The sequence below is a fragment of the Solea solea genome, chromosome 8 (assembly GCF_958295425.1).
Source record: "Solea solea chromosome 8, fSolSol10.1, whole genome shotgun sequence".
NCBI classification, from domain to species: Eukaryota; Metazoa; Chordata; class Actinopteri; order Pleuronectiformes; family Soleidae; genus Solea; species Solea solea.
In genome coordinates, this window is record NC_081141.1 from 20,111,120 (window position 1) to 20,123,683 (window position 12,564).

The 12,564-nt window shown below is 40.1% G+C and overlaps 1 protein-coding gene across 5 annotated transcripts in view; it reads left to right on the forward strand.

Moving 5' to 3' along the window:
* The window catches only part of grid2 (glutamate receptor, ionotropic, delta 2), a 370,055-nt gene that overhangs the window by 86,672 nt on the left and 270,819 nt on the right, over nucleotides 1-12,564 (forward strand). The gene's annotated exons all lie outside the window — the stretch shown is intronic.

Below are 12,564 nucleotides of genomic sequence, written 5' to 3' on the forward strand. Positions count from 1 at the left end.
TCAGTCAGGCTGGCTAATGTCCCTGTCAATTCAAGCTTTGTTCCTTGATGCCATTACCTTCTTTTGCCTTATGATTAAAGAAAATGTATGAATAATAATAAAAAAATGAAAATGCAATTATCCTATATCTACAGTATATATCTCTCTCTATCTTTTGCGTTTCCATATTTTTTTTGTCTGCATGTTTTGGACCAATTTAAATTTGTAAGAGCTGGCCAGTGGTGCATAGCAGAGATTAAAATAAAAAAGACTTATACTCTAATTCAGGAATGAATATGCATAAAAAAAAAAATCAGCAACAAGTCCCTGTATTTTTCCTCATATTCTCTGACAAATACACATAGCAGGGATAACGTTCGCCTGACAAGCAAGCAGTCGGTGCTGATGTTAGGGCAGACGAATGTCATAGATACCCATGGTGATCAGAAGACCATATGTGTCTCATTAGCACAGATCACAGTTGTGTGTGTGTGTGTGTGTGTGTGTGTGTGTGTGTACACGAGAGTGAGTGTGTGTCAAAATGTATTGACTCAAAATTCAAGCAGGTTTTCAAGGCTGCAGTTTCAGCTGCTGCATTCAAATGCATTCAACGACATTATCACCCGTAAGCAACTGATTTTTTTCCCCATCCACTTACACTGTATCACTGGAAAATGAAACCATACAAAACGTCTGCTTTTGTTTACAGCTTGTGAAATGGCTCAGTAACGCACGACCTTACAACCTGTTTTTAAACTTTGAGTCAGCACCGCCGTCTTTCTCTTGGGTCATTTTTGATCAAGCAAAAATACAATCCAAGCTTTAACGCATGCACTGCACGTATTAGCAGAGAATCACAATGGCGTTTCCATTCATTATTTCTACTCACCATTTCTATGACGCTTCTTTCTCAATCTTAATTGGCAGTGGCATTGGTTACTTTGTGAGGTGCACTCACTTTTTGTTGAAAACAGGCTCATTCCATTTGCTCTTGCCCACTACTAATTTGTCTAGTAATGGCTCTGCCCTTGTCTCACCTTTTCCTTTGAAGCAGTTTTAATGTGAAAATGAACCTTAAAAAGAAAATGAAAAAGTTCCACTCTGCCAAAGCATGTACTCATGCACTTACCACGGCTCGTTCTGCTGTTTTCGACCCATTAATGCATTAAAACTTCAGACAAACCTGCTCTTTGAGTCGAGTGCACCCGATTCATAAATACCATGTGCATCTATTTGCGTGGAATGCAAATTAAGCAGAAAATAAAATTGGCCGTGCACGTTGTGACTCTGAGTTTATTCTGTTTATGTGAGACTGACAAAAGAGAATCCGGTGAATGGCAGAGTGGTGCAGGAAAACACTGAGCGTTCTCCAGCCCTGTCTGAGTGGAGCTGTCTGACCTTTCCCTACCACCTGGCCTCTCTCAGTAGCAGGCTGGCACTGATTTGGTTTGATCTCATGCTCGCGCTCTGTCTCTCTGCCATCATTTTGACTCCATCCGTCTCATACAGATGGGTCAATACATTTGCCCCGTCGTGTGCCTATTCATGCCAAATAGTAGTCACAAGTGTCCTCTTCTCTTCTACCATCTTTTATTGAAAAAAGTGTTGAAAATGGCTCTTTCTCTGTGGTATAGTAAGGATTTATTTATGACACTATTACGTAATGCGTGAAAACACGGCGGTGATCACGCAATTTATGACCATGCATGGACAGGCCATAATACAAACAATATACACTGTATTACAACAGTTAAATGACAGTAATTTGTATTACAGCATACATGCAGTATCTGTGGCCAACTCTAGGCCAATTTATCGAGTACAATTATTGTTCTCTGATGAGATTACAGCCCTGTTTCTCTACTTGATCCATTGCAAACATCACATAGTAATCTGTGCTATGTTCAGTTAGCTGAACCATCACAGATACTTCTAGAAAACAAAGACTGGTTTTGTTTTGTTTTTTTTCCCCCTTGGAAATTGTCAGGGATCCAATGTTTAAATGTCTTCTTTAGTCTTTTAAACAATCACTGCCATAAGTATTAGCTGAAGCGCTGTGACAAATTGTCTTTGTTGTTGTTTTTTTTAAGTCACAGTGAAGTGCTTTGTGGATTTAAACTTGAATTAATTTATTTATTGTACACTACAAACTCTACTTTCTTGTTGAAGTAGGTTTTTATTCTTACATTTTTGGACTGACACAAATTTTAAACTAGATTTTTTTTCTAGGTCTATCTCTCTCTCTCTCTCTATATATAAAAACATTATATATACATAAAGCTTCACTCTGTTCCTGGGCTATACAAAAGTACATAAAGAACAAAAAAACAATTAGGGATAGTATTTAATCTTTACTTCAAGTCCTGCTGGAATGACACAAGTGAAATTAAGTTGTAACATTATTGGTCGTATAGTGTATTTATTTACTTATTTAAAAAACAAATTCTACTTGGCTCTTCATGTAAAGGCTCACAACAATAACAAGCCCTCTTGCTATTGTAATGCTAAATGCTCTCCCCCTTGCAGTTGGCAGTTATTCACAGCAGGAAAAGGCCAAATTGCAGAAGGTACCTTCTTTCTGCCCAGTTCAGTGTCTGTTCATTTGTGATACCGTAATGTTAGGACACTACAAATACAAATAATGTAGCCAAACAAACAAACCTAAACATGTCACCTGTTATTTTAACTCAGGTTGGGTTGTTATTACTAGGATACTCGCTTATAATTTCTAAAAACTAAAGTATTTGTCCATATTTAAACCAATGTGAACCATTGTGATTTCTAGCAGACAAAGGTCCAGATTGTGATTGCAGCTATAGCCATGCACCCTTATGTCCCCGGACTGGATTGGCTTGTACCTGCTGGTTATCGAAGTTGCCACCTCAGTGAGCAGGCAGCGTTTCAGCTGTGTGTGTGTCCTGCCTGTGTCTGTCCTGTGGCATCGTTACAGTAGCCGTGGACAAATGCAGAGAAGGTGTTCACCTCCCTGGCATGAGGTTCTCTGTGCCCTTACTCTGTGCTTGCTTGGCACACAGCGGCACCATTCTGGCAGAGGTTAAGCTGTTAATACCATGTTGAGATACAGCTTTCCTGTCTCCTCGCGGAACTGCTCTAACCCTGAGCAGGGCTGGCACGTTGTGGTCTCTTTTCTGGCAGAGGGCTGAGGATAAGTTTTGCCCACTGGGGCTCTGGTTCAGCTCAAAGTTGGAGCAGGCTCCAACCAAAAGATCTGTTTTGCTACCTCTCTGGCAGCCTCTCACATCCTCCATGCTCTGTCCGAGGCAGGTGTCTCTGTGGTCCTACAGATGCCAAGCACAACGGTTATACGCTCGGAAATGACTGTGGCTCATGGGTGTGAAGTTGAAAAGAAGCTTGCAAGTTTGAATCGTTACCTTTCTTTTTGGACTTTGCATCATCTCTCAAAGCTGCTTTACACTAGAGTTCTGCCATTCACCCATTCACCCATTCACTCACACTTTCATACAGCGCATCTATGTGCAGCACATTTCCTGTCGCTCATCTTTCATACCCTACGCTGACGACAGCCATCAGGAGCAATGTGGGGTTAACCCTACCTGCAGAGAGAATGAATGAATGAATGAATGATCACACTGTAACCTGCCTGGATGTTGCTTTTTCCTGCTTTTCATGTTAATTAGAAACAGAAGTTTAGGATTTGAAAGCCTTGTTTGCATTTTCTTCATGTTTCGTCCTCACCTTTAACTCTTGTGTACACGATGATGCCCTGCAGGTCGCTCGGTTTGGCAGCTGCCTTTTCTGTGATTCAATGGTGTAGCACTGTTTTGTCTAAGGCTGTGTGAGAACGAGAGTCAGTTGGTAGAGAGCTTTCCTCTTCACTTGTGGGCTCCTTCACCTTTTTTTTTTTCTCAATTTTATTTCACCAGTCTGTTTTCCCTGTTTTACTTTTCTCCTTTTCTCTGCTCGTCCCCTGTTTCTACCCCCTTAATTTCCCGCTGCTACTCCTCCATTCTTCATCTGTCGCCCTGTTTATTCACTCCCACTCTCTTCCTTGCTGTCATTTTTGCCTTTCTGTTTTTTGTTCTTTCTGATCTCCTTTTATCTGAGCTGTCTACATGGTGGGCTGAAAGAGACATAGAAACACATGGGGGACACACACATACTGCATGTACACACACATACACACAGGTTTGTTCAGCTATTCTTGTTGGGACTCTGTATTGACTTCCATTCATTGAGTAGCCAAACCCAAACCTTAACCATAAACACTTAATGCCTAACCAGATTTCAAATCTTAGCCCTAAACTTAACCAGTACCTCATAAATACGGTTCTGCCTCTTTAAGACCAGGTTTAGGACCACTATGAGGAGCACTAGTGTTTATGCCAAAAAGATTTTCTGCACTTTGCGAGGACACATAATCCATTCTCTATCTTTATTTTCCCAACCTTAAGTCTTACACCAACCTGCAGTTTAAATGTTTTCTCATAAAGAATACACAGTCCACAGACGCTGCCATACTGTTAGGCTTTAAAAGGAAGAGGTTTTTTTTTGGTTTTTTTTCCAGGATGACTCACTCCATACAGTGTTCACTTCCCTCCCTCTGTTGTGAAACAACAGCCTTCAGAAGCTAAAACCATGGCAACAGCCTCTGCAGCCCTGACTATGGGATCTCTCATGACATCACTTTAGAAACCACAAATAAGCAGAGCGACGGACATGAGACCATCTCTCTTTCTCCCTCTCTCTCTCTCTTACACTTACACTTAAATTACTCTGAACCTCTCTCAGAATGTCATTTGCTATTGATGAAAGACTGGATAAACCTTTTAAAGTATTTGGCTGTAACCTATAGGAGATGGGGTCCCTGCGAAGGCTGGAGAGCAGATGTATTGGCTAATTTATTCTGCACTGCTGCAGTGTTTAATGTCTTGTTTCTTGTTCATATTATATATCACCGTTTTGTTTAGATGAAATTCTGCACTGGTTGATTAGTCAACAGACGATGAATCCTCAGCTGTGGTTCTGTGTCTTTTCCAAGTGCAAGTGAACAGAGGATGAGGGGAGACGGCCCTATTATTAACCAGCCCACGCTGCCACCTGATCTACAGCTACTCCATTATGTGTTATCATTATATCTCTGTTAGAGTGCTGTGCAACGAAATGAAGAAAAGTGCTTGTCTTTATGTTGAATCTCTACATCAGGGCACAGCTATACTTTCCTGGCAGTAAACAGCTCAAAGCCTTACTGATAATATAGCCAGTCGGGGTCATATAGCAAGTCATAACAATTATTAGGGTATTTATGATATAATATGTCTGTTAGCAGACTGTTAAAGAAAGGGTTAAAGCCATGTTAAGGAGTGAGTGCTATTGTTATAATCAGGTTATCATAACCTGTACACAGGGAACACTATTTGAGATAATGACACATGACAATAGATAAATAAACTTTTATTTTACTGGTAAAAACAAGTGGCCTTGACATGGAAGATTATGGAATAAAGTGGAAAGCATATTTTCCCTCCAATTGAGTGTTCATTATCAAGGTCTTTGTGAGAGGTTTCCACCGATTCGAAAGGTGCACGCTTCAATCTGAATTGAGGGAGAGAAAAAAGGGGGGGGGTGAATAAAGCAGAGATGGTGGTACTTTAAAGTAAGGAGCCTGATGATTGCTTTCACTGGGTTCTGACCCCATGCATTGGTAAACAGGTGTAGTGCTGGCTCTATTGAACACGCACGCACAGACAAACTGGTGCACTCTCTCATTTTGTTCCTTTTCACTCGGAAAATGCGCACACTCTTTGAGCCATTTAAGTGTGTTTGCATCTTATTTCCTGCTCGGACCATTTAGAAATGAGTGTTATCTCGTCGATGGGTGAACTGGTCTACGAAGGAATGTGTTGACATAATTGGAAATGGACTAACGAATCACAGCACATACATAGATATACGTCCTTTTATCCTTTTATCTCTTTTATTAATTTTTTTTTTAAATGTATTTATATATTTTTTATCTAGAGCGTTAACCACCCTTAATCCTTTCATCACATTGTTTTCTTCCTTTCTATGCATTTTTTATTCTATATGTATAAGCACTTTGTAAATGACTGTTTTTAAAAGTGCTATATATAAATAAAGCTTTACTTACTTACTTCCTTACTTACAGAGAACCCAACATGTTTTTTTTAGCCCAGCCATCCACATAATGAAGTGCTCTGTCACCTGCAATACCCCATCAATTACCAGTGATATGTGTCCCACTGTGAATGCGAGAGGGTCAGTAAATCCAGTAACACCTACTATGTGCCCTGAGTGTACGTACAAAAAAACCACATTCAAGTATAAATAAATAAAATGTGATTTAAGTGCAGTGTTTTTTTTTTTTTTGTATTGCTTTAAAATTGATCATGAATAGAAGTTATTATGTAGCTTTACTACAATTTTTTTATAATTATACTGAGCTCTTGACGACATGGTCAGAACAGGGGCCTTTCTGCATGGAGTTTGCATGTTCTCACCGAGTTTTTGTTTTTTTTGGCTTCTCCAGTTTCCTCTCACAGTCCAAAAACATGCAGATCAGGCAAACTGGACACTCTAAATTTGCCATAGGTGTGAGTGTGAGAGTGGATGGCTGTCTCTGTGATGGACTGGTGACCCGTCCAGGGTGTCCTCCGCCTTTTCCCCTATGTCAGCTGGGATCAGCACCAGTGACCCCCGCGACCTTCATGTGGAGGATAAAGCGGTAGAAGATAGATGGATAATGACCTCCCATAGCCCACCTGCGGTACATTCATAAACCACCAGGGGGCATGGCCTACATGCCTGGAATATCTAAAGTAGGATTTAAAAGCATTATTCAGTAAGGAATGGAGAGAGTAAGAAAGAAAGAAAACAGATATTTAGTATTCTGGGATTATTTCTTGCTTGGATGTCCACGCCACTATTCACAATGCCAGTTGCTTATATTCTTATTTGAATTATCAACGTATTATTCATAGTGTGTGCTTAATTTTAAAGCATCCCGTGGTTCTTGATCATGATTTAACTTTTCTGATTGATTTCCTCTCAGGAGTCTTCCTCAGACTCACTTTACTCTGGTTGTTCCTGCCCGGATGGAGTAAATTGCACTGTCAATATTCTTAAAAGTGCATGGAATCCATGTGAGCCCATGCATGGCCAGTGCGGCGCTCCCTACCATCAAAGTGAGCCGAGATATAATCAGCCAGGCCTAAGTGGAAACCAAGTGCTGTGCTGCGACACAACTCCACTACTTACTGCAATTAAATTGTGTGATTAAAGACTCATAAAGCACAATAAGAGTCGCCTGGATAATGGCAGGCTGCTTCTCAATTTGCTATCAATCTCAATTTGGATGCAACTGGATGGACCTTTGGCCAATCAGAACAATGAGCTGGATGACACATGCAGAGCGACAGAAAAGTATCGACAAACGTGCTTGGTGTAGTTTTGTAGCAGCGACGACTATCTCGTAACGGCCTCGAACGACTTTTGCTCCTTGGCTTACAGCTGCTGTTTGGCGGCTGCCATGTTTGGTGTATGTACGCACAAGCTGCTAGACGTTGCTTCTCTGTCAGCATTGCATGCCGCGGGGGGAAAAAAAAATCCCATTTGTGATAGGTTCGAGGCTACAACAACAGTCAAAACACTACTACACAGTATCCGGCGTAAGGCAATGACTTAATGTGTTAATAAATACATTGCTGAACACGATTTACCATTAAATTGAAACACATTTCATGTTGTAAAGACTAACTTTGCTTTTGAAATGTTATCACATACCACGGGCACTCAATAGGGCATTAAGTTCATATTTTTAACCATAAACAAAATCAAAATATTATTAAGAACCTTAAGGACTCATATAAGATGTGTTTCCTCCTTGTGACGTGAATCTGCTGCACATTACATTTCCATCAACACATGGCCGTGGTTTTGCAGGGAAGAGTTCCACTTTTGATGAGAGCTTTTAATGGGAGCTGGGTTTTCATTGTCGCAGTTTAAGATACTATTAACTTAATGTAACAAGTAAACTATCGCCACCTAAATTGATGTACACACAGTAAGAAATGTGTTTACTTTAATGACTATGCTGAGCAATGAGCGTGGGGGCAGTGACAACAAGCATGTGTTGATGAGATTATTAAAATTCTCAATTACCCAAACATCTCCCATGCTCTCTCAGGTGTCTCGATAATTACAAGCCACCGAGTGGAACTATCACAATCTCCTCACTGAAGTGTCCTCGAGCAAGGCACTTAATGTTTCCTAATCATCTCAGGTCCTGCTCTGTGTTTTAACCTTCCCTGTGCTCAGGCACATTTAACCAAGATCTCTCTGACCGTGAGTGAAGACCTCAAATGGATCTTATGGCTCCTCAAACTGCCGCCCTTTATGTGACTACCAGTGTGTTTTAAAGAGACTGGGACCTATGGTGAGACTACAGTTAACAGTTTGCCCCCTGCACTGAAAACACTGCAAAAATCCCTATTTAAGAGAATTACCCAGCTTTTTTTTAGCAGGAATTTTATACAAACAGCATTTGCCTTGCTTCTTTAGTGTTCATTAAAACAGTACATTAACCTGCTGTAAGAACCTTTTTGGAGCTGGCGCTTTGCTTTCAGTGCTATGGTCCTGACTTGTAATTACCAAAAGGTGTCCACATTCACATTGTGAAAAAAGTGCAGGCTGAATGACAGATACTGTACCGAAGTATTATATGGCTGAGCAATTAGGTGCAACGCTGTGTGTGTGTGTTGCTGAAACATAATGGACTTGTCTCTAATTTGCATAACATGTCCAATAAATGTTGTCAAGACAGCCTTTGACATAACTCCATAAAAGGAGAGGACTCAAGTATGTGAAGTGTGTTGTCTTAGGTCGTTTTCACACCCAATAGTCGGGTACGACAAGAATTACTGAAGGAGACACCGCTAACGTTATCGTTCTACACGCGTGTATGTTTTGGTTGTGTTTACCCACAATGCACCGCGTCATAGTCCGCTTCCTGCATTTGGTTCCCTTGCGAACAGCGATCAGAGACTTTTGTTTTTAAGCGGACCAGAGTTTGCTTCTTTGATGCGCATCAGAGTCCGGTTGCACACTCACACCTCCCCAAACCAACCGGACTTTCGAGTAAATTAACTAAGGTTCGATTAAGAAAGGGCTGGATGTGAATGCTCCCTTAAGCGTCTTGCTCACATAATGGAGCCGCTAAATAAACATTTTTCTCCTCAAGACGGTGGTGGTTGCTGGTCTTTGAAACGGGGAAGTTAATTTCAGGCCCAGTTAATTATACATAAATAATGCTCTCTGAAATTGGACAGTCTAAATTGAGCGTAGGTGTGAGTGTGAGAGTGAATGGTTGTTTGTCTCTATGTGGCCCTGTGATGGACTGGCGACCTGTCCATCACTGGTGTACCCGCTTTTCGCCCCAAGGGAGGATAAAGCGGTAGAAGGTGAGTGAGTGAGTGAGTGATGCTCTCTGCTCTGCACGGGATAGGACAAGACAAACCAGGGCAGCTGATTCTGAACAAACTATTCATGTAGTAATAGTAATAAAATGTAAATCCACCGTACATGCATGACCATTTAGATGATGACATTTTAGATGTTTTAGATGTTGTCTTAGAGCAATCACCTCTGCTTCAATATACAGTATATGTATAGAAAAAAGTGATTCTAATGTTACCTGTGACCTTAAACCTTCAACTCCCTTCTTTCATATCCAGTGCCCAGCTTGGATCTTTTTTTATGCAGAGGTTGAGATCTTGATCACAACCTCTGACAGAGGAATTCTTGGGTTGGTGTTTCAGTCAGTGCTCATACTGTGGTCAGTTACATGTTCATAATTTTGATTTGGGGGATGTACTTAAACAGATCTGACTGCTGTAATGTTTTTGTCTGAAAGCACAGCTTAATTGCTGCAGTGGGTTTTCCCACTCTTTCTGTTTTTTAAAAAAAACTAGATAAGATAAGACGAGATAGTCTTTTATTAGTCTCACAGAGAGCACGGAGTTGTCGGTGCAAAGACAATGAAAAGTAAAGGCAAAAAAAACCAGAAAAATATTGGATATTAAGATAAAAAATAGAAACACATGCATTATAGACAGTGAGTAACTAGATGTGATGAGGTCTACTGAGAGCAAATGAGTATATCATCATTCACTCCCACACCAATGTTTGTTTCTCCTTTTTCTTTTTTTTTAATATCCATTAACATTCACTCTCAGTAACATTACCTGTTGCATCTCTTTGCTGTTCATTGTTTTTCAGATCATGGACTCTGCTCATGTCTGCCATTTGCACAGATTGTTTATTCATAACGGCAGTGAATGAGCATAGATGGATCACAGCCAACGTAGCTAACACGTGTTAGCGTCGCAGAGTAATGCAAAAGTAAAGCACATAAGAGTGAGAGCGATAATCAACGCTGTGAATACACACCACACATTTGTCTTTCTTTTCTGCCTCCGTTTAGTTATGTGAACAGACACGGTCTAGTGTTATTTGTGTGCGCCATCCTTCATCTGAGAATAGGCTCTGTCAAGCAATACTATCAGACTGGACTGAGCGAGCGTGCGTGCGTACAGCGGCAGCACAGGGTGTTTTCAGTCAGTGATTCAATCAGTTTGCATCCGTCTCACTTTACTAGAATTCTAAAATGAGTTGTAATTAGTGATAGTGAATTTGACCTCTGCACTTAACCCATCCTTATTACACACCAGTAGTTGGTCATTTATCTGCGCCTGGGCAGCAAAAGGGGATTGGATGCCTTGCTAAGGGGCACCCCAGCCCTTGACCCGTCCTCAGATTTGTCCTCAGGTCCTCAGCCATCCGGTTAAAAGCCTTTCCTCTTGGCCATGAGCTGGTATGAGAAACACAGAGTGTTGTGTGATGCTAATAGGCTTATGCCGCATTGTGTTTAACTCACTCAACAATGGTTTGGATGTAAGAGATTTATGATTAGAGAAAAGGCAAATAACCAAAAAGCACATTGTTTAATCTGAATCCTCTTGTTTATTATATATAGAGTTATATACTGTATATTGGGTCATATTACACTTCTTTTTTTTTATTTCATGCCTCTCTTCTCCTTCTCCAACTTCTATTCTGGTCTTTTGAATACACTACAAAAGGTCAGCAATCAGAGACAATGGAGTGCTGCAATGCCTGAGCAAAACTTTTTGACATTGCTCTGAAAAAATACTGTAGGGTCCAGCCTTAAGCACACCAGCTCCCTTGTCTCCTTTTCCCCATCAAACTGTGCAATTTCTCTTTTGAAACCTTTTTAAACCATTCTCCCACTATCTGATGCTACATAAAAATATGAGGCTTCCATATAGGCACAAAACTCAAATTAAAGAGTTAATAAGAGGTAATATTAATAAAAAAAAAAACCTTAATCTTTATTTAACAAATCCTCATAGATAATATGGACATTACTGAATTTTCTGTCCTCAAATTTAGTGTGACCTTCAGTCCACCATGTCAGTTATTCATTTGTATTTAATCATACATACATCTATAACCTGATTTAAATTCACTTGCCCACATACAGGTAATATCCCAATGAATAGTTAGTTGTATCAGTCCTTTACTATGTAGTATACACAAGTAGTACATGTTCCCGTGGGAATCAAAAATGTCCACACTGCTGTTTTTTTTTTGTTAAAGACCGTGTTATTGGTCGTTTGAAAGAAAAAAACATGTTAGATGACAAGAGATGCTATTTTCTGAAAAATGGGAAAAGTGGACTGATTATAGAAGCCAAGAAGACGACATCACCATTACCACTGAGAAAATGATTATGTTTTTATGTTGCCTCTTGACACTGTAATTGTTTAATGAAAACAGAAAGAAAGAAAAACATGTCTTAGCAATGTAATATTGTGTCTTTTATAAATATTTAAAATATATATAATATGAAAAGTATATATAAGTAGTAGTATATAGTCTACGGTCATAAAATGCCTCTGTACACCTAATTAGGCGGTTGTATTTCTTTCTATACTATTCTCAGGGGATGGATTTCTGATACATTTCTATACAAGTTATTCTTAGTAAGTAAAGACTTCTGACCAGGGGGGCAAACATCTGTTAAATATAGCATTAAAAGAAGCTATAAATGATTGATCATCATAAACCAGTGTGAAGGGGGCACCATGTTAGGAGGCAAAGGCTTTTCTCACCCTCCGCATATCGATGGTTCGTACAAATCTCTGAACATGTCTCAGACCTCTTAAAGATCCACCTGTGACAAAGTGTGAATGTTGTGCAGCACAGTGAGAGACATTCCCAGGATGCACTGAGAAACTACGAGGCTTTTGAAAGTTAAAAAAGAAAAGAAGTCATTTTCTCCTCTGGCTTTTCTGAATACTCACATAGAGCCAGAGTTAGATTGAAAGACAGACGCTGGCCTGTTGTTGATCACTCTCTCCTCTCAGCTCAGGTCTCTCTTTCTCTCTCTCTCTCCAATTTTTCTCACTCCATTTTTTGTGTCAGGTCCCACGTAGTGTCCGTCATGATTTATAGTTAAAAGGCAATTACCCAGTTAAACTAAAGGGGTCTTAATTAATGCACAAA